We start from the raw sequence: 19713 nt of genomic DNA, 5'->3' as shown, positions 1-19713 counted from the left end.
CATTCGTACAAGCTCAAAGTCATTATTCCTTTCAACATAAAAGCATGGAACTAATCCTCCAAGGTATGGATCTTGGGATAGGGTTCCTTGGGAGTGGGAGCCACCTTGGGATGGGAATTTTTCTAGGGTTCCTTGGGAGTGGGAGCCACCTGGTAGGCGTTCGCAAGTTTAGTATGAGAGGTGAGGGGTGCACCTTCTTATCGCTACTTTGAAAGGAGTCCTGAGAGGGTGCATTACTTCCTTTCTAATAACTTAACTTTAGCTTAATAGTCATTAACATACTAACAATAGTATAATTGGGAAATTGCAATTTTTAGGCCACAAACATTTTATTGTTTTAGGAATTTTTATGCATTGACAAAACATAATTTCCATTAGTTTGATTCTTAGCTTGAAGTGTTGATTGAACTTGTTCTTCATAACTTATATGAATAATATATCAAGACTCTAACCAACAATCTTAAATTATATATTTCAAGGTGTTTCATCATCCTATCCCCGATTAAATGAGGACAAATTCGACAAGTTATTCGACAAATTCCTCGAACGGTTTTTATAAATGAACTCTTTTACAAACCCTTTTGAGGTCTTAAGTTATAAGGACAAATTTGACCAATAATTTGACAAATTCCTCAAATGGTTTTTATAAATGAACTCTTTTACAAGCCCTTTTGAGCCCTTTTAAGGTATTAAGGTATAAAATGGAGATGCCCATGGTAAATAAAACTTCCTATTAGCATAAAAATGTGCTCAAGTAAAGACCAACCTACATGTGCATGCCAAAGGACATAACCTACACATCATAGATCAAATAGAAAAACCTTTCATTTAAAGGTAGAACATGTCAATGTTATTTTTATAAACCAATCAAAGATTTTTGAGTTGGGAAAACAATTTAGGGTAATTATATTGTGTTATTTATATGTATTGAAGATATCTTTATTTTATTTTATTTTTTATAACATATTTATTGTCGAAGTCTTTTTATTTCAACTTAAGGTTGATGAGGATTTGTTGATTTTTTTTTTTTTTAAATTGAGTGGCTAGATTGATTTTCAAGAGAAAATGCTCAACATATGCTTAGTCTAAATGGCTATCAACTACTGTAGTATGTTACAGAGTTTGTTAGATTGCATTGGCTTTTAATAAATTTAAAAATTTAGATTCGTGCTACATGGCTCCCTGCCCACCAATTTCCTAGGGATCTCCAAAGCATACCTAATTTTAGAAATATTCCCTTATATCTTGTTTGTAAAGGATAAAAACTCTTCTAACACTTTTGTTTTTAATCATGACTTGGGATTGTTAAGGGTTAAGTAAAATCAAAGTTAATAATAATAATTTTGTTACAATAATTAATAATAATAATTTTGTTTTAATAGTTTTTTTGCTATATATTTATCAACGATAGATACAAATTAATATAATTAATGTGATTGTACTAGTAATTTTTTTATTTTTTTTATGACTTCTAAAATTTAGAGAAATACATATACTTTTCTCTTTTAAATTTGGATTTGTAATATTTTCTTAAAAACATAGCATATTCTTAATCATTAAACCTACTTAAAAAATTAATTTTTAAAATAATATATATTTTTAATTTATTTTTTCAAAATGATTAAAAACTTATACATAATACTAAATAATTTATTTGAATAAATAAAATTACCCATCAAAAATATAAATATCGAAGAACATTTTAACTCCAATAAAAGTAACATTTATGAAGCACTCTCACTTTATTATTGCACTAATCCCTTATTATATGCGTATTTAAATTTATAAATAATAACACTCAAAATTAACTTGGGGATTTTTCATCGCCTTGTAATAAAATTATGGAAAGTGCCCTGTATTGAACCATTATGCACACTATTTTTCCATTGATATAATTTTTCAACCCCATTTTCTCGCACTAAGAGACTCATCAACTAGTATTAGGCCACATGTCTATAATAATTCGGTCCTCTCACCCCAATCACCTTCACTGGTCACTCCCCCAAACCTAATCACCTTCACTGGTCACTCCCCCAAACCTAATCACCTTCACTGGTCACTCCCCCAATGAGCACAATCCCCAACCTAATCACCTTCACTAGTCACTCCACCAAGGAGCACAATCCCCAACCTAATCACCTTCACTAGTCACTCCACCAAGGAGCACAATCCACGAGAATTTGTGAAGTCCCCAAAGAGAAAAGCCAAGTATTTTAGCTATCATGTCAACCCTGGTAAATATTATTAACAATCACCCTCCCATAGTCAAGTAAAGTCGTTTTACCTTCACCAGATTCTTCTGCATTTTATTAATAATCACTTCCCCATGGTCCCCAAACCTCCCCCATAAACCAAATTCATGTCTCCCAAGACAACAAATTCATGCACAAGTCTTTTAGCCAATGAAACCTTATATATTAATAGTATTGCTCCTAAATTATAGGGTGGTCTGCTTCTTGGATAAAGTAATATGTGCATGAGTAGTGTGGTAGCCAATGAAACCTTATATATTAATAGTATTGCTCCTAAATTATAGGGTGGTCTGCTTCTTGGATAAAGTAATATGTGCATGAGTAGTGTGGGAATATTAATATATTCCAAATGCATGCCTCAACAATCACCCTCCCATAGTCAAGTAAAGTCGTTTTACCCCCACCGGATTCTTCTACATTTTATTAATAATCACTTCCCCATGGTCCCCAAACCTCCCCCATAAACAAAATTCATGCATCCCAAGACAACAAATTCCTGCAAAAGTCTTTTAGCCAATGAAACCTTATATATTAATAGTATTGCTCCTAAATTATAGGGTGGTCTGCTTCTTGGATAAAATAATATGTGCATGAGTAGTGTGGGAATATTAATATATTCCAAAGGATCAAACACAATACCTTGATACATAATTGCGAGGCGTGGTATGTGTTCTGGTGTGGAAACTTGTTTCACACGGTAGATTACTTTTCCGTACACAAAAAGGCCGGCCCTCCCTTTTTTCACATTGCAATCTTAATAATCTTTATACAATTCAATAAAGATATCGGTATCAACGATAAAGTGCAAGTATCATTAATCACTTTTGTCTTCATTCTAATAATTAAATGGAATGCATAAAGGCATGGCCCAATTAGTTAGGCGAAAATCAAATTTTTTCAACCTCCCTAATTCTACACGGTAGAAAAAATTTCAACCACACGTCATGTTTCTTCTCAAATTATAAGTAACATAACATAGTGTGGATTAATTAGAGCTTTTGAAAACTTGGTATACTCCTTTTTCATCTAGGGTCAATGGTCGGTTGGTGCTCTTTCACACGAGTCATAAATTCAATGGGACCTCACCTTCTTATAACAACTCAATACCAATAAAGCTATAGACATGGTAGGATCAATTCAATATGTTACAATACATTTTCAAATTTCACACACAATAATAAAAAAATGGTATCTTACATCCAAGGTTATGATATTATTGGTCTGCTAACAAAGTCAATGTGACTTATATGAATGTGGACACAAGGATATATATTAATTAAAGCTAAGAAACAAAAATAGTTAATACTTAATTAAAGGTAAGAAACAAAAATATTCATTATTTAAAGACATACTTTAAAGTTAAGAAATAATTTAGAAAGGAGTAAGTGGCACAAATTGAGTTTATTTTAATAGTATTTTTTATAAATTTAATAATAAATTTGTTATAAGTTATATATATATATTTTTTAAATTATGAGAAATTTGATATCTATTTTATTCTTAGAGGTTTTGTTCTATTTTATGATAATATAGATTATCTGAATTGTGAAGCAATGAGTAAATTAAGGTAAAACATCACTTTACCCAAAAAAAAACTCAGTATAAAGATTGAATTTACCCACTTATTAACTCATTCTATATTTGAGTATTCTAGAAAAATATGTAAATTAAAAAAAAAATACATTAATAACTATTATCAACTTGGTAAGGGTGATAGGATTGATTAAGATTCTTATTTAGAGTCCATGATTTTCCTCCATGCCCTCTTTGAAGTCTCAACTTTGTTAGATCCACTACTCTAACTAGAAACCACAAGGGGGAAACATTGATTAAAATAAAGAGAAAGAGAACCCCTACCATAGTGTCATCCCATGTACTTTAAAAGTAAGAATTGATTTAAGGGAGGGGCATCGGGCATCCCCTTTGTATGTTTGTCAATTGGTTATCATGAAGGATTACAATGGGAAAAAAACTTATTCCATTACTAGCCATACAGATGAGAACAAATATATTCAAGGAAGGCATCACCTAGACATTTCACATATACACAAGAGAATGGAGACATCATCCACCATATAGTCATCGAGTCTAAGTTCTTTATTGTTACCACCCAAGGACTTTGTTTTTTCAAGCAAAGGAATCTCTCTTATTTGATGAATTGATATAGTTTTTCTTGTTGGTTTAGAGAGGAGAGCTTTACTAAGGAATTCTTACTCCATTAGTTGTCTCCACTCTTTGGTTCTCTAATTTTTAGTTTGCTCTAGTTGTTGGTGCTTCCTTAGTAGCATGCATACATTCCCAAGTGTCATATAGTCTTAAATGACTACACAAAACTTGACACAAGCGTTATCAAAGATGAAGAAATTATTAAATCTTTGTAAGCTTAATTAGACACAAGATTGATGCAAATGCATATACAAAATATCAAGAGGGAATTGGAATGTAGAAAATGAAACCTAAAAACAACATGAAACAACTTAAAAATAGAAAAAAGAATCATGGGTTACATTAAATCATGGCAACCTCACTGATAGAAATTTTTTTTTGAGTTTTTTTTTAATTAATAAATTAAACACTTACCATTTAAATTAAAAAAGAAAACTATAACTATCAATAAGTTATTGAAGAAACAACTCCTATTTATGAATTATAATTAACTTATAAATTATGTAATGAAATTTTTTATTAATTTGAAGCATCAATATTATGATTGATTTCCAGCTAATATATAATAATGAATTTTTTTTAGATGCAGGGATGAGAATTAACATAAGGTTCTCTAACAACAAGTGGTTCTCTAACCATAACTAAATAAAGAGTAGAAAAGAGGTGTATAAAGGCAAACATAGGTGCGCTGACATTGAACCTTCTTGCGTACCTACTTCCTAAGTAGGTAAACTTTTCCCTTGGCCATGACTTAGTGTGATATTAACCCGTTTTGTTGCAATAATTGAACTAATCTTTTCCTAACATTTAGGATATTTTAGAATTTAGGGTTTAGAGTCAATTTAATAATGCATAGAGTTTCATTGCATAACAGGTTTTATATTAAATCTCGGCCTCCGTAATATTATTTTTCTTTGATTGTCTATTTCACGTGGTTTAAGGGTGAGGGTTCTATCAAGCAATAGTAAACTTTCCTATAGAATATTAGTATATTATTTTGAATATGTTTATAAATATTTTAACAATAAATAAATAGTGAGTAATTATAAATAATTATAACATTTTTTAATTATGTATATATAAATTAAAATTAAATTAATTATTTATAATATAATATTTTAAATGGATAATAAGTTATGGTTTTGATATTTTCTATATTTCTTTTTGGGAAAAGGGAAAGAAATAAGAAATTTAAAAATGACTATTTTGTTTAATAGTGTAGTATTTTATATTTTTGATAATTTTTGAATTTAAGTTTTTATGATTTATATTTTAATTATTGAGTTATTTTTTTGTTAAAATTACTAGATGTATTTCGAACCTTCCAATGTGGTTCATGTCAAGACAAGATAAAGATTTAATTAGTGGCATCAAAATAAATAGCGAGATCAATGTAGAGAACATTAATATCTTTAATGGTTATTATAACAACTAGTTTTGAAAAAGAATGATATAAAAAGAAGAATTAAATTGATTTAATAATATCAAAAATAATTTTAAAATGTTAAAGGAAATTGGGTTAAATTTTTAAGATATAGACTAAGTCAATATATATATATATATATATACACACACATTTTAATTTATAAAGTAATATAGAAAAATAGCTATTCAATTTTATTCGAATTCAAGCTTCTGTGATCCATATTATAATGTATAAAGATTTTTTTGGAAGAAATCACATTGAAGATTTTGGTGGACGCCTATCGTTTCGAACTAACGAGTGTGGTTCATCTTCATCTTCAACTCGAGTGTGGTTCATCTTCATCTTCAGGACACGATGAAGAAACAGATCTATGACGAAGGTTAAATAGGGAGACAAGAGGGAAAGGTGAATGTTTAATAATATTTAGATAAATTTTATTAATTTATTAGTTGTTTATATATATATATATATATATATATATATATATATATATATATATATATATATATATATATATATATATATATATTCATATTCAGCCTATCTATGACTAGGCTTCTATTGTACAAGCACAAACTCAATAACATAGGAGACCATAGACTTCCTAAGCTAGCTTTAAATTCCAGCCAAAACCACCTAAGGCTCAAACGAGGTTGGTATAAAGACACCAGGGTCTGGTTAAACCATTGGGAGATCGACGAGAATGTTGCATTGCAAAACATTAATAGCATTAAAAATATTGTTACTTCTAAGTTCAAAGAAAAATGTGGTGTGAGAAAGATTTAGCAGCTAAGGAGGTCATCAACCCCACCCTAGAAGATCAAAAGTATCTCTCTATTCTAACTAGCTCAAAGAAGAAAATTAATATAGCCAAGATTAGAACGAACTCTCATGAGCTCCATAGTGAAATGGGTTGTTGGGCAGTCCCTAAAACACCATGGATGGAAAGGTTCTGCCATCTCTATGAGAATACGAACATCAAGGATGATTAGAGTGCCGCGTACAACCACATTAGATCTCAATTTCAAATACTGACCTTCCTAGCCTTTTACGTTGTCAAAATTACAGTGAGCACGAGAGGCTTCTCTCCAAGCTTTTTGAGCAGAGGAATAAAATCTTAAATCAAACTAAATAATTCGTTTCTTTAGGTGCGATAGACCAAAGTTTGGTCTCAGTGGACGTTAACAACAACCACCACCATCATTATATATATAAACTTAATAATGACTATATTTGATAAAGGTTTTAATGATATTTGACTCTTTTATTTTATTTATCGATATAAACAAAGATTAAAAAGAAATACTAATCAAAGATTAAAAATAATAATTAATCATATTTTTATTGTATTATATTAGATTGAATTATAATATATTAATAAATAATATTTATATTTTATATATATATATATATATATATATATATATATATATATATAACCAATCAAATATAATTATTTATATCAATCTATATATAAAAATTAAAGATCAGGGTTTTAGTAATATTTGATTTGTTTATTTTATTTATATATATAACGATATAATCAAATATTAAAAATTAATAATAAAAATTAAAAAATAATAATAATGCTAATATTTATATTATCAATAATAAAAATATTGATCATAATAATAATAATCCTAAAAAAAAAACAAGGGGTCTAGACAAAGACGGAGAAAACTAAGAAGAGAGGGCGGGAATCCAACAACCACTAATTTTCCAACAATCGTCCCTATTACTACTAGAAGACCTCTCAATTTCAAATATTAGTCAAATATTTAAGTCAATTAGATCAAATCATTTATATTAATTTTAATCAATAAAGTTAATTGGAGAATCAATTCATTTTTTTAATATACTAATAAAAATAATAAAATAAAGTCAAATATCTAAGGAGGTCAAGATCAAATTAATAAATACCAATAAAATTAATAGGAATAAATAAAATAAAATATCAAGATAAAGATCACATCAAAATCAATTTAATAATATTTTAATTTATAAAGTTAATGAAATAGAATAAAATATAAATAAATAGGGACTAAAATAATTATTAAGTCTGAGTCAACTCTTCATAATTAAATATTAAAAAAAAATTAAAATAGACTACTCATAATTAAATATATTTTGAGTATCAATCTAATAGATTTAGAATGCACCGTTCACAATTAAATATTTCTTATTAATTATAATTTTATTAGATCTGGTCTTCTATGTCATCAAAATATTTGATAAATTATAATATATATATATATATATATATATATATATATATATATATATATATAATTTATATATTTATCTATATATATATATCTATATATCTATATATATTTCAATTGAATTTTCTTAATCTAATATAAAATAGAAAAATTCAATTTATTAATTAATAGGAATATGTTTTGATTTCTTATGTTTTTATTTACTTTATTCCATTTATAAATAAGTTTGTTACTATAATTTCTTTTATATATAAAATAATAAATAATATATAAATAATAGTTTAATGCTATTAATAAATAATTTTGTATATATAAATAAATAACGACTATTTTATAATAGTTAGTTTATAACTAAAAATTAATAAATATTATTTTATTAATTTAATAATTCATTCATAATGACTAATTTCTAATGGATAATTTTGGACTCTGATGCATCTTTGCTATTTAATTTTTAGGATCAATGGATTTTTTCACCTTTGTCCTAAGGATGAACCACATTAATTGGTTCGAAATGTCGACCAAATCATAATTATGTATTATTTTTCTTGATCACTAGGTAATATGAGCCTTAATATGAGTGACACCCCTAACCTATAGCTTGAGTAGCCGCAATCTAGGGGCATATAAGCCATCATCCTTGCTATTTATTCTTTAGGATCAATGGATTTTTTCAGCTTTGTCTTGAGGATGAACCACATTATTTGGTTTGAAACATCGACCAAATCATAATGATGTAATGGTTTTCTTGTTCACTAGGTAAAATGAGCCTTAATATGAGTGGCACCCCTAACCTATAGCTTGAGTAGTCGCAATCTAGGGGCATATAAGCCATCATCCTTGCTATTTATTCTTTAATATCAATTGATTTTTCACCTTTGTCATGACGATGAACCACATTAGTTGGTTCAAAATGTCGACCAAATCATAATGATGTAATGTTTTTCTTGTTCACTAGGTAATATGAGCCTTAGTATGAGAGGAAACCCTAACTTATAGCTTGAGTAGTTGCAATCTAGGGGCATATAAGCCATCAAACTTGAGTAGTCGCAATCTAGGGGCATATAAACCATCAAACTTGAGTAGTCACAATCTAGGGGCATATAAGCCATCAAAATCACCTAGGATCGCTCTTGGCCCAAGCCATCCCTTAGTATGGCTAGAATTTTGCCTGAGGAGTTTTGAACTAGTGACCTTTACACCATGAAGTACTTTAACAAAACACTCTATCACCATCTACTCTACCTCCCATGAATAGAACTTATTGTTGATAAATTTATATTATTTTAAGTAAAATTTAATAAATAATAAAATTAAACAACTTATTAAGTCTACGTATTATTTAAATACCCAAAAACTACATATTATAGTATAATTTTTAAAATGTTAATTAATAACCAATTATATATATATATATATATATATATATATATATATATATATATGGCAGCAAATATTAATAATCATCAATGTTTTTAACATGTCATGCGAGTTGTCTAATGAAGGGTCTTAATGTGTGTGTCTTGTTCTTATCTTCCAAGTTATTTGGTATGCCCACAGGATTACATATACAATGTTTACCCAATTATGTGTCTTCAAATCAATAGATTCGTGTCTCATGCGCTCTTTGTGTATCTATGAGTTCTTGAGTAGTATAAGCTACTCTATAAGAGAATAATATTGAAAATATTAATCAAGCCCAAAATTAAAGTGGAAATAAAATTATTTTTATGTCTAATGTTTAATTGAACTTGTAAAATAATTATTCAAATAAAATTTGGTCATCACCACTACATTGTCTCTCTAGATAGTTATTCCTTTAGCCCCCTAGCAGACAATTTTATGTCCACAATAATGTACTTAACTTGGATCCTTTTTGTTGTAATGAAGGGATTGATTCAATTAATCTCCAAATGTTGAAATGGTTACTTAGGTAAGATGGGATTCAATGAATAGAATACCTTATGTCCAACTTGATGCCCTACTTTCATAACTATTCACACACACACACAATATTAAAGCAATTATTGAACATTGTTGTCCATCATAAACCAGAACCTAAAAAAATTGGGGTTGGCATAGTTGCAAAGAAGGTTACTTCAGTAATTAGAAAATGTGCATCCCTTATAATATGTTATGTGTCCGCTAGTCGGACACATAACCTTGATATTACATCTATTATATGTTTATATAAGACACTCATAATAAGCTTTAATCGTAGTGCCCATGATTCCAAACTTCTTCTTTGTGCCTTCATCATGTTTATGAGTCTTTTTCCATTCTACCACTACAGGGACAACAATTAGTAAAGGTTTATGAAAAACTACTTCTTCCATTTTCGTTTCTAATGTAGATGGATGATCAAAGGTTTTAGAGGATTTTTTAGGGTGTATTTCAACCCTATTGGTGCACCAATGTGTTTACTTATAAAACAAATAGATGCATATCCATATCTCAAGTGTGTGTTTGTGTGTGTATATACCATTTTTCCTAAAAAAAACATTTTTGGTGTGCTAAATTGATTTGAGTATCGATGCTTCTTATAGACTAAACCACATTACTGCATAATCATGCCACATACATTGAGTTATTCCAAAATAGTTTATAATAAAATATTAACATATGTGCGCGTATGTGTGTGTGTGTGTGTGTGAGAGAGAGAGAGAGAGAGAGAGAGCATCGATGCATAACACAATCACACATACTAATATATGTTTTATGAAAAAATAAACCACACCAATGTGTAATGATACCACACACATCAAGATATTATAAAATACTAATATTTTCGACAACTAAAAAACGTATATGTGTTTGTGTGTGTGTGTGTGTGTGTGTGTGTGTGAGAGAGAGAGAGAGAGAGAGCAAGTGCTAGTGCATGCATTTATCTAAGCATGGGTTCATAACATATAAATACAAACCAATGAAAATTATGAATGGTGTGCCATATAACAATACACAAATTGATGCATCAATGTATTAGATGCACTTATTTAGAGTAAAATAAAAATAAAAATTCACTTGAACCAAATTTCACTTGTAACTTATATTTCTTTTTCCAAGACATGCAAGCACCAATGCTCACTATCCCCTTAGGATTATCCCATTTTGTGGTGTTATTATATAACCACATTTCTAGATTCCTTCACTTCCACTAGAGATTTGTGTTTGTTATGAACTTTTACAAATGACACCAAATTTTCATTTTTTTTCACTATGCAAAAACCATGCCTCTTCATTATCTTGAGGATGGACCCCCTTTGGGGTTCGAAACGTCGACATAAGAAACATAATATTGTGGTAATCCGGATAATGCTACTCCAAAAAACTACCACAGAAGCTTAAAGTCTAACAAAAGAAGAGATTGGGAATATTCATTATCATCCTTTAATAACAAATTAAAATTTAAAATTTACCTTTAGATTAATTGTTTTTTTCAAGATTTTCTATGAAAAGTTGCATTGTCTTTCAACTTGCACTGTATTTTGGCACTTTTATAGGTTGCATTATGAATGGTGTTTCCACTAGAGAGATTTTTAAAAAGTAACATTTTTCCACAACATTGATGTATGTAAAATGAACCATTCACAATGCATCATGTAAGGTTATGCACTTTGCACAATGCTAACTTTGTGAATGCATTTCCCAATATATGGTATGTGTAAAAAAAAACCTTATGTTGCATCGGTTGTAATGTCCCATAAAAATGTGGTGTGCACCATCCATCTTGGGTAACAACACCAAGAAATTGTGATATTCTTTGGTATTTATAGCTCATTGTAAATTTCAATGCCCTAACCATTATTAAAGCACATAATGTCTTGTGCATTGGCATAAATATTGCATGGTAACTATTGAACCACTTCAATTGTCGGTAATTTTATAAAAATTATTGGATTAATTAGTGCATGTACATTTATTTAATAGCTCACACAATGCCTTGTGCAATGGTATAAATATAGCACACTAGCTATTGATCCACTTCAATTGTCGATAATTTTATAAAACTTGTTGGATTAATGGATGTATGTACATTTATGTAATAGCACCATTAATAGTGCAATAGTTGACGCAACAACCACGATGCTTTCACTTAACATTTGTGTGCAAGCATTGGTGATGGTGCTTTTATACAAAATAGGTGCACCTGAAATGAAAAAAAAAGTTCGATATTTATTGAATAATACCAATTATAATTTGTGGATTATGTTGGTCTAAAACTATATGTGGACCTAACTGAATTTTTATATGACTTAGGTATAAAGACACCCACAATGATAAACATAATAGTTGCAAGTCAACTCATATATTTTTTTGCATGAGGGGTAGATCCATGAGAGGGAAAGGGATTCATACCCTTGTTTTATTACAACTCAAGATCGTTGCCATTTGAGGGAAGTTGTTGAGAAGTGAAACAAGAAAGTTTCAATTTGATTTTGCCTTAGTCAAATTGAGAAAATTCAAATTTCCACAACAACAAACAACTTGGATGTAGTTAACTTGTGTGATATGGCTCTCGTCACTCAGTTAGCTTAGTAAATTCGAGTTAGAGGACTTGGAGTTCAGTTAAGAATGTGTGATCGCTAAATTTTAGTAATCCAATTCAATTATATCTAGTTGAGTTCAGTTAAACTACTTATAATAGTTGGAGGAACTAGTGGAAGGTCAGTTGTGCAGAGGGACAATAGTCTAACTCAATGATCATCTAGTTAATTGATCAATAAACCTGAAATAACTAGTGCATGTAGATAATTCAAATTCCCAGTTGTGGTGGTGATTCCAAGGCAGTATAACAAGTAGTTGTAAACAAGTTTGAGTGTACAAGTGTTGCATGTAGGCAAATAATCAAACCTTGGGAATTACATAATCAATTGGAGGAATAATTCCTAAAAAATAGGGGCTAATTCTTTAGGAATTGAAAAAGGAAATAGGGGTTGAAGAAGAGGCAAAAATTGACTAGGTATAGGTTAGAGCTTCTCATTGAGCAGAGAGATAGGTCATTCACTTGCAAGTTGAGATCAGACTGAGCTAGTAATTGTAATACATCTCTATTCATCTGATTAATGAAAATAGGCTTGAGGGGTTTTTCTGAGTTGGGTTCCCCTAGAAAAAATAATGTGCATGTGTGTTATTTATTATTACATGTCTAAGATTTTTGTTCTAAATTGTGAATTGAATTCCACAAATCAGTAGAATAGAATTGTGTCTGTTGATTTAGATTAAAATTTCTTGAGCAGTTGCAATTCTATCACCAAATTTCTACATGGTATCAAAGTTGGATTCACATTAGAACAAGAATTTCGAAGTTGTTTCTCAGGAGGTTTGAATTTGCAGCTTCAGTGTAGCAGGATCTCTTCAGAGTTGGGAAAATGACCTTCAACGAGATGAGATTAGAGTATGCCTTGGAAGTCAACTCAAATTTCATTACATCTAATAATTACATGGAAGCGATTCTTAATGACAATGAATTTATAGAATATGTCAAGACATGAATTGTGAAACAAGCATTATTTAATGCCTAGAACCTAGATCATTGGAAGAAATATGTAGCCAAGGCGAGGAGAATAATCTTGGAGGGATTATGAGACCACATTGTCTCAAATCTCCATGGGAAATAAAATCCTTTTGTAATGTGGTAGGCACTGAGATATCTATTCCAAAATAGTAGTGACCATAGAAAATTGGCCCTCAAAGATAAACCTCGAAATATTAAGATGCAGAAGAATGACACTATTATGTAGTATCTCAATAGATTTACCCAAGTTCGTGATGAGCTTGGAGGGGTTGCTATGAATGTTGTAGAAGAATACTTGGTGAGCCTAACTCTTCTATGCCTTTCCAAAATTTGACATAGCTACCAGGACTCAGTGAATGGGAGGAAGAAATTACTGAACTAGGAATGCTTGTGGTCTAATTTGGTACAAGAAGAGATCAAGCAAAATACCAGGGATGGAACTTCATCCAAGGGTGAGGATGAAGAAAATTTTTCATTGGTTGAAAAGGGAAAGAAGGGAAAAGAGAATAAATCTCAAACCAAACCAGAATCCAGCCAAGGGGGAAAGAGAAAAACTTTTCCAAAATAAAATGCTTCATTTTTCATGAATTCAAGCACTACGCTACGAAGTGTCCACATAAAAAGTCTGGCAAGAAGAACTTAGGAGGATCAATAGGTGAGGCATTGGATTCACATTTTTTGATAGACTTCACCCTTCTCACATGCATTTCTAGCACTGTGATGGGGAGTGTGTGATACTTGGAATTTGGTGCCTCGTTCCACATGATAGGGTGAAGATATTTTTTCAGTGACTTGGATGAGAAATATCTCCATATGCATATTGAGCTTGGGGAAGGAAGGTATAGTGCTACCGAGGTTGGTATAATAACCTTTCAGAGGGAGTTAGGATCTCCTCTTCACCTCAAAGATGTCATGTTTGTTCTAGGCCTAAAGAAGAATCTCATCTCTATAGCAATTTTGGGAGATCGTGGTTATGATGTGATCTTCAACAAAGGGAAATAATTCCTAAGACACATAGCCATTGGACAGGTGAAGAAGATCAAGGTTCGGGTGAAGAACCTATACAACTTGGATGTGGAATATTGTGTTGCATTAAGAAGAAAGGCAGAGAAAGTGTAAAGTCAAGATGTCGGTGAACTTTGACACATGAGATTGGGCCATTTGCATCATGGCACCCTGAGAATTATGCAACAAATAACCATTGAACTCCCTAATGGAGCACTTGAGTAGCAAGATGTCTGCAAAGGGTGTACCTTGGGGAAGTATGTGAAATACACATTCCATGATTGAGACAACAAAGCACATGTAGTATTGGAATGAGTCCTCTCTGATGTTTATGGACCTTTCTCGACAGTCTCCACTACCAGACACAAACATTTTGTTATTTTTTTTGATGATTTATCAAGGAAGTGTTGGATCTTCTTCATGTGGAAGAAGGATGAGACATTCTCAAAGTTTGTGGAATTCAAGGCAATAATTAAGAAAGAAACTGACAAGAAGGTGAAGGCTCCCAGGAGAAACAATGGAAGTGAGCATGTTTCGAATGACTTCAAGGATTTATATGTGAAAGAAGGAATTCAAAGAGAGATGACAATACCCCACAACCGACAACAGAATGGGGTGGTTGAGAGAAAGAACCGAATAATTGTGGTAGTTGCGAGAGTTATGCTACATGACTACGGAATACCACTACATTTATGGGTAGAGGCATGTAACACAACAGTCTACTTGTAGAACTAGAGTCCTCATCGAATTCTTGGTATGATTACACCAAAGGAGGATTTCTCAAGGAGGAAGCCGGATGTGCCTCACTTCATGTTTTTTGGAGGCTTTGTTTACTACCATGTCTCCAAATATTCAAGGAAGAATCTTGAGCTGACAATAGAGTTGGGAGTTTTTGTGGGCTACACCAAAACTCCACACAATTACCGTGTGTACTTACCTTCCCTCATAATGACAACTGTGTGAAGGGATGTAAAGGTTGATGAGGATAAAGTGATGCAATGCTCTCTTAAGAGGGAGCTTCATAGCTCACTAGAACATGAGATTTTAGCTCCAAAGGAGGAGCCTCAGGAATTTGTGGAGAAAACACAAATAGAGGAGAAGAGAGTGGATATATCCAGTCAAGCAGAACCCTCCAGAGAAGGTAGGAAAAGAACCAAGGAAGCTGATAGACTTGTGCAGGATGTAAGGGAGAATGTGGGAGCTCCTTCAAATTTGCGCAGGCAAAGGAGGTCACCTGAGAGGTACATTGGCTACATGGCTCTAATGACTAAGCGTATACAAACTAAGCCATCTTCTTTCGAGGAAGCAATTGAGAAACCTGTTTGGCTTGATGCAATGGTGGAAGAATACAAATCCATCATGAAGAACAGTGTTTGGGAAGTGGTCCCGAGAACGACAAATAAATCAGTTGTGGGTTCAAGATGGATATTCAAGGTTGAGAATGCAACAGATAGAAACATAGAGAAATATAAGGCCATATTTGTGGCCAAAAGATTCTCTCAAGTTGAGGGAATTATCTATGAGGAAAAATTTTCTCCTGTAGCAAGGTATTCATCCATTAGATCAATTCTTGCACTGGATACGTAGATGGGGTTGAAGGTCCACCAGATGGATGTAAAAGCATCATTTCTCAATGATGTTATTGAGGAGGAGGTGTACATCGAGAAACCAAATTTTTTTAAGACATTTTATCAGGAGTCTCATGTGTGTAGACTCAAGCGAGCATTGTATGGTCTCAAACAAGCACCCTGTGCTTGGTACACCAAGATCGACAATTATCTCACTAATTTGGGCTTCACCAAAAGTGAAGTGGATGTTAACCTCTAGCATATTTTGGTAGAAGGTAAACTGATTATCATTGCTTTATATGTTGATGATTTAATATTAATAGGTGATGAGCAACTGATTAGCTCTTGTAGGGACAACTGCAAGGGAATTTGAAATGAAGGAAATTGGTCTCATGCACTAATTCCTTGGGATGGAAGTATGGCAAGGTGATGTGGAATTGTTTGTGTCTCAAGGAAAGTATGCCAACAAGATACTACAAATATTCTACATGGAGAGTTGTAAACCCATGGAGACACCTCTAGAGAACAACTAGAGGAAGGAGACTACCACTTCAGGTGAAGAAGTGGATGCTACCATTTACCAATAGTTAGTGGGTTCACTAATGTATCTTATGAACACAAGATAAGATATGTGTTATGCAGTGAACTGATCGAGCAAAGCTATGGTTAGGCCAACCAAATTTTATTGAAAGGTAGCTAAGCATATTTTATGGTACCTTAGAGGCATTACCATGTATGGATTATGGTACAAACGGACAAAGGGAGTGAAGTTATGTGGCTTCACAGATGCAGATTGGGCAAGGAGTCCATCCGATTGCAAGAGTATGTCAAGTGGAATTTTCAATGTTGGGTCTGCAGTGATTTCCTAGTATAGTAGGAAGCAAAGATATGTGGCGCTCACCTCGGCAGAAACAAAATACATGGCTGCAAGTCAAGAAACATGTGAGAAAATCTAGACGAGAAAGATTCTTGTAGGATTGTTTGGTTAGATGATGGATCCACATGTGATCTATTATGATAATTAGAGTTGAATTAAGCTCTTTGAGAATCCAATATTTCATGATCGATCCAAGCATATAAATATCAAGTGTCATCATTTACGAGACTGTGTGTAGAAGCACATAATGTTGCTACAATACATGACAGGGGAACAAGATGCTGACATTTTTACAAAGGATTTTTCAAGAGGGAATTTTGAGTTCCACAGGTGTAGGATAGAGTGGTTGATAATCCCTTTCTTTTAGTTGAATCTCGGAGTACCCACAGTAATAATCATGCTTGTCAACGTTTCAAATCCCAACAGGGATCCATCATCAAGATCCTTGTTGGGATTTGAAACGTTGACAAGCATGATTATTACTGTGGGTACTCAGAGATTCAACAAAAAAGTGAACCAAAGATGCATGTAATCGAAAATCCCTTTCTTGCTGAAAGGGAGTGTTGAGAAGTGCAACAAGAAAGTCTCAATTTTACTTTGCCTTAGTCAAATTGAGAAAATTTGAATTTCCACATTAGTAGAAAACTTGGATGTAGTTAACTTGTGTGACATGGTTCTTGTCACTCAGTCAGCTCAGTAAATTTGAGTTAGAGGGTTTGGAGTTCAGTTAAGCATGTGTGATTTCTAAATTTTAGTAATCTAGTTCACTTATATCCAATTAAGTTCAGTTAAACTAGCTCTAACAGTTGGAGGAACTAGTGGAAGGTCAGTTGTGCAATAGGACAATAGTATAACTCAATGATCATCCAGTTAATTGATCAATCAACCTAAAATAACTAGTGCATGCAGATAATTCAAGTTCCCGACTGTAGTGGAGATTCCAACACAATGTAACAAGCAGTTGTAAACTAGTTTGAGTGTACAAGTTTTGCATGCAGGCAGATGATAAAACCTTGGGAATTGCATAATCAATTGGAGGAATAATTCCTAAAAAGTAAGGGCTAATTCTCTAGGAATTGTGCGAGGAAATAGGAGCTCAAGTAGAGGAAAAAATTGACTAAGTTTGGGTCAAATATTCTCATTGAGTAGAGAGATAGGTTATTCACTTGCAGGTTGAGCTCAGACTAAATTAGAAATTGTAATACATCTCTATTCATTTGATTATTGCAAAGATGCTTGAGGGGTTTTCCCAGTTGGTTTCCCCTAGAAAAGATATTGTACATGCATGTTATTTCTTATTGCATGTCTGAGATTTTTGTTCTAAATTGTGAATTGAATTCCATAGATCATTATATTAGAATTGTGTCTCTTGATTTAGATTAAAATTTCTTGAGAAGTTGTAATTATATTACCAAATTTCTACAGAAGTTGTCCTTCTCAAGTAAATTTTATGGAAAGTATAACTCTCTGAAGGGGAACATAGATTTATTGATGCAATTGATCTATCATAAGGATCATGGTAAATAAGCCTTCAGGGGTGGTCCCAATATATGGACCACCATATTTAATCACCAAATTATATAGGAGCAGGAAGGAATTTCTCTACTTCCCTAAATAAAACACTTGACATTATGAGATAGAATCAACTACCATATGTACACAGATTTTTTAGTTTATCCATCACTAACTCTGATGATTTCCAAGTCACTACAGGGTATTTGAGTTTACATTCTTGCGTAACAAAGGAGGTTAGGCATTTGTTTGTTATGATGATGACACTAGCACACTATAACTTTGATGAGCAATGCATTATTTTCCCTTTGATGTACTATGTATATGGTTTATTCCATATGTCCTAATTGATCAAGTGGTATACCATTACTTTATGATAGTTTTGTATCTCTCTAGATTGTTGTTATATCATGTTTGATGAGGAACACATTAACATACCATGTGAGTATCTGTTACCATGTGGATCATATGGATCAGGTTACTCTACCTATACAGGGTTGATGAGTTACTATACAACTCAATAGGAGATAACTGGTCTACTTACCTGTATGTAACACCCTACTCCCACATCTACCCAAGTAACCGACCAACCAGGGTAAACATTCAACGAGAAGTTACTATGATATGATTCGACCTCCTAAGTCATGTTAAGGGAGTGGAATTGATGGAAAAAAACCATACAAACCTTCCACAACAACAACAAGACTCTTAGGAACCATCCCCACCTCTCAGGTAACTAGCACCTGAGTCCCATTGATTTTTTAGACCAATTAACCTCTAGATGCTCCCATGATATGGGCATGCCAGCGCCTAGAAGGCTTTGGATGCTCCCACAATGTGACATGCCAACATCCAGGGACTATTTTTCTTAGTGTTGTGCCAGCATCCCCAACATTTGAGCCACTTTTTTAGGCCTAGAGCCCAGGTCACTTTCCAGAATTGGATGACACCTTTAGAACAGAAAGATAATAAGGGAATGATGATACAAATAGAATTACTAGAATAAGCCCTTGACTGGACCCCTACTAGCCATGACAAGAATTTCATCAAACATATAACAAATATGCAATCTACAAGTGTAAACAACAGATCTAAGCATAGGGGCCTCATACTCATTTGAGAATCTCTAAGAAGCATTGTTGCCTCAACACATTAGCTACAATTTCATCC

The sequence above is a fragment of the Pinus tabuliformis genome, chromosome 6 (assembly GCF_031772625.1).
Source record: "Pinus tabuliformis cultivar Carrire ecotype Pingquan chromosome 6, CPIR1, whole genome shotgun sequence".
Lineage (NCBI taxonomy): Eukaryota > Viridiplantae > Streptophyta > Pinopsida > Pinales > Pinaceae > Pinus > Pinus tabuliformis.
This window is presented reverse-complemented; position numbering follows the sequence as displayed.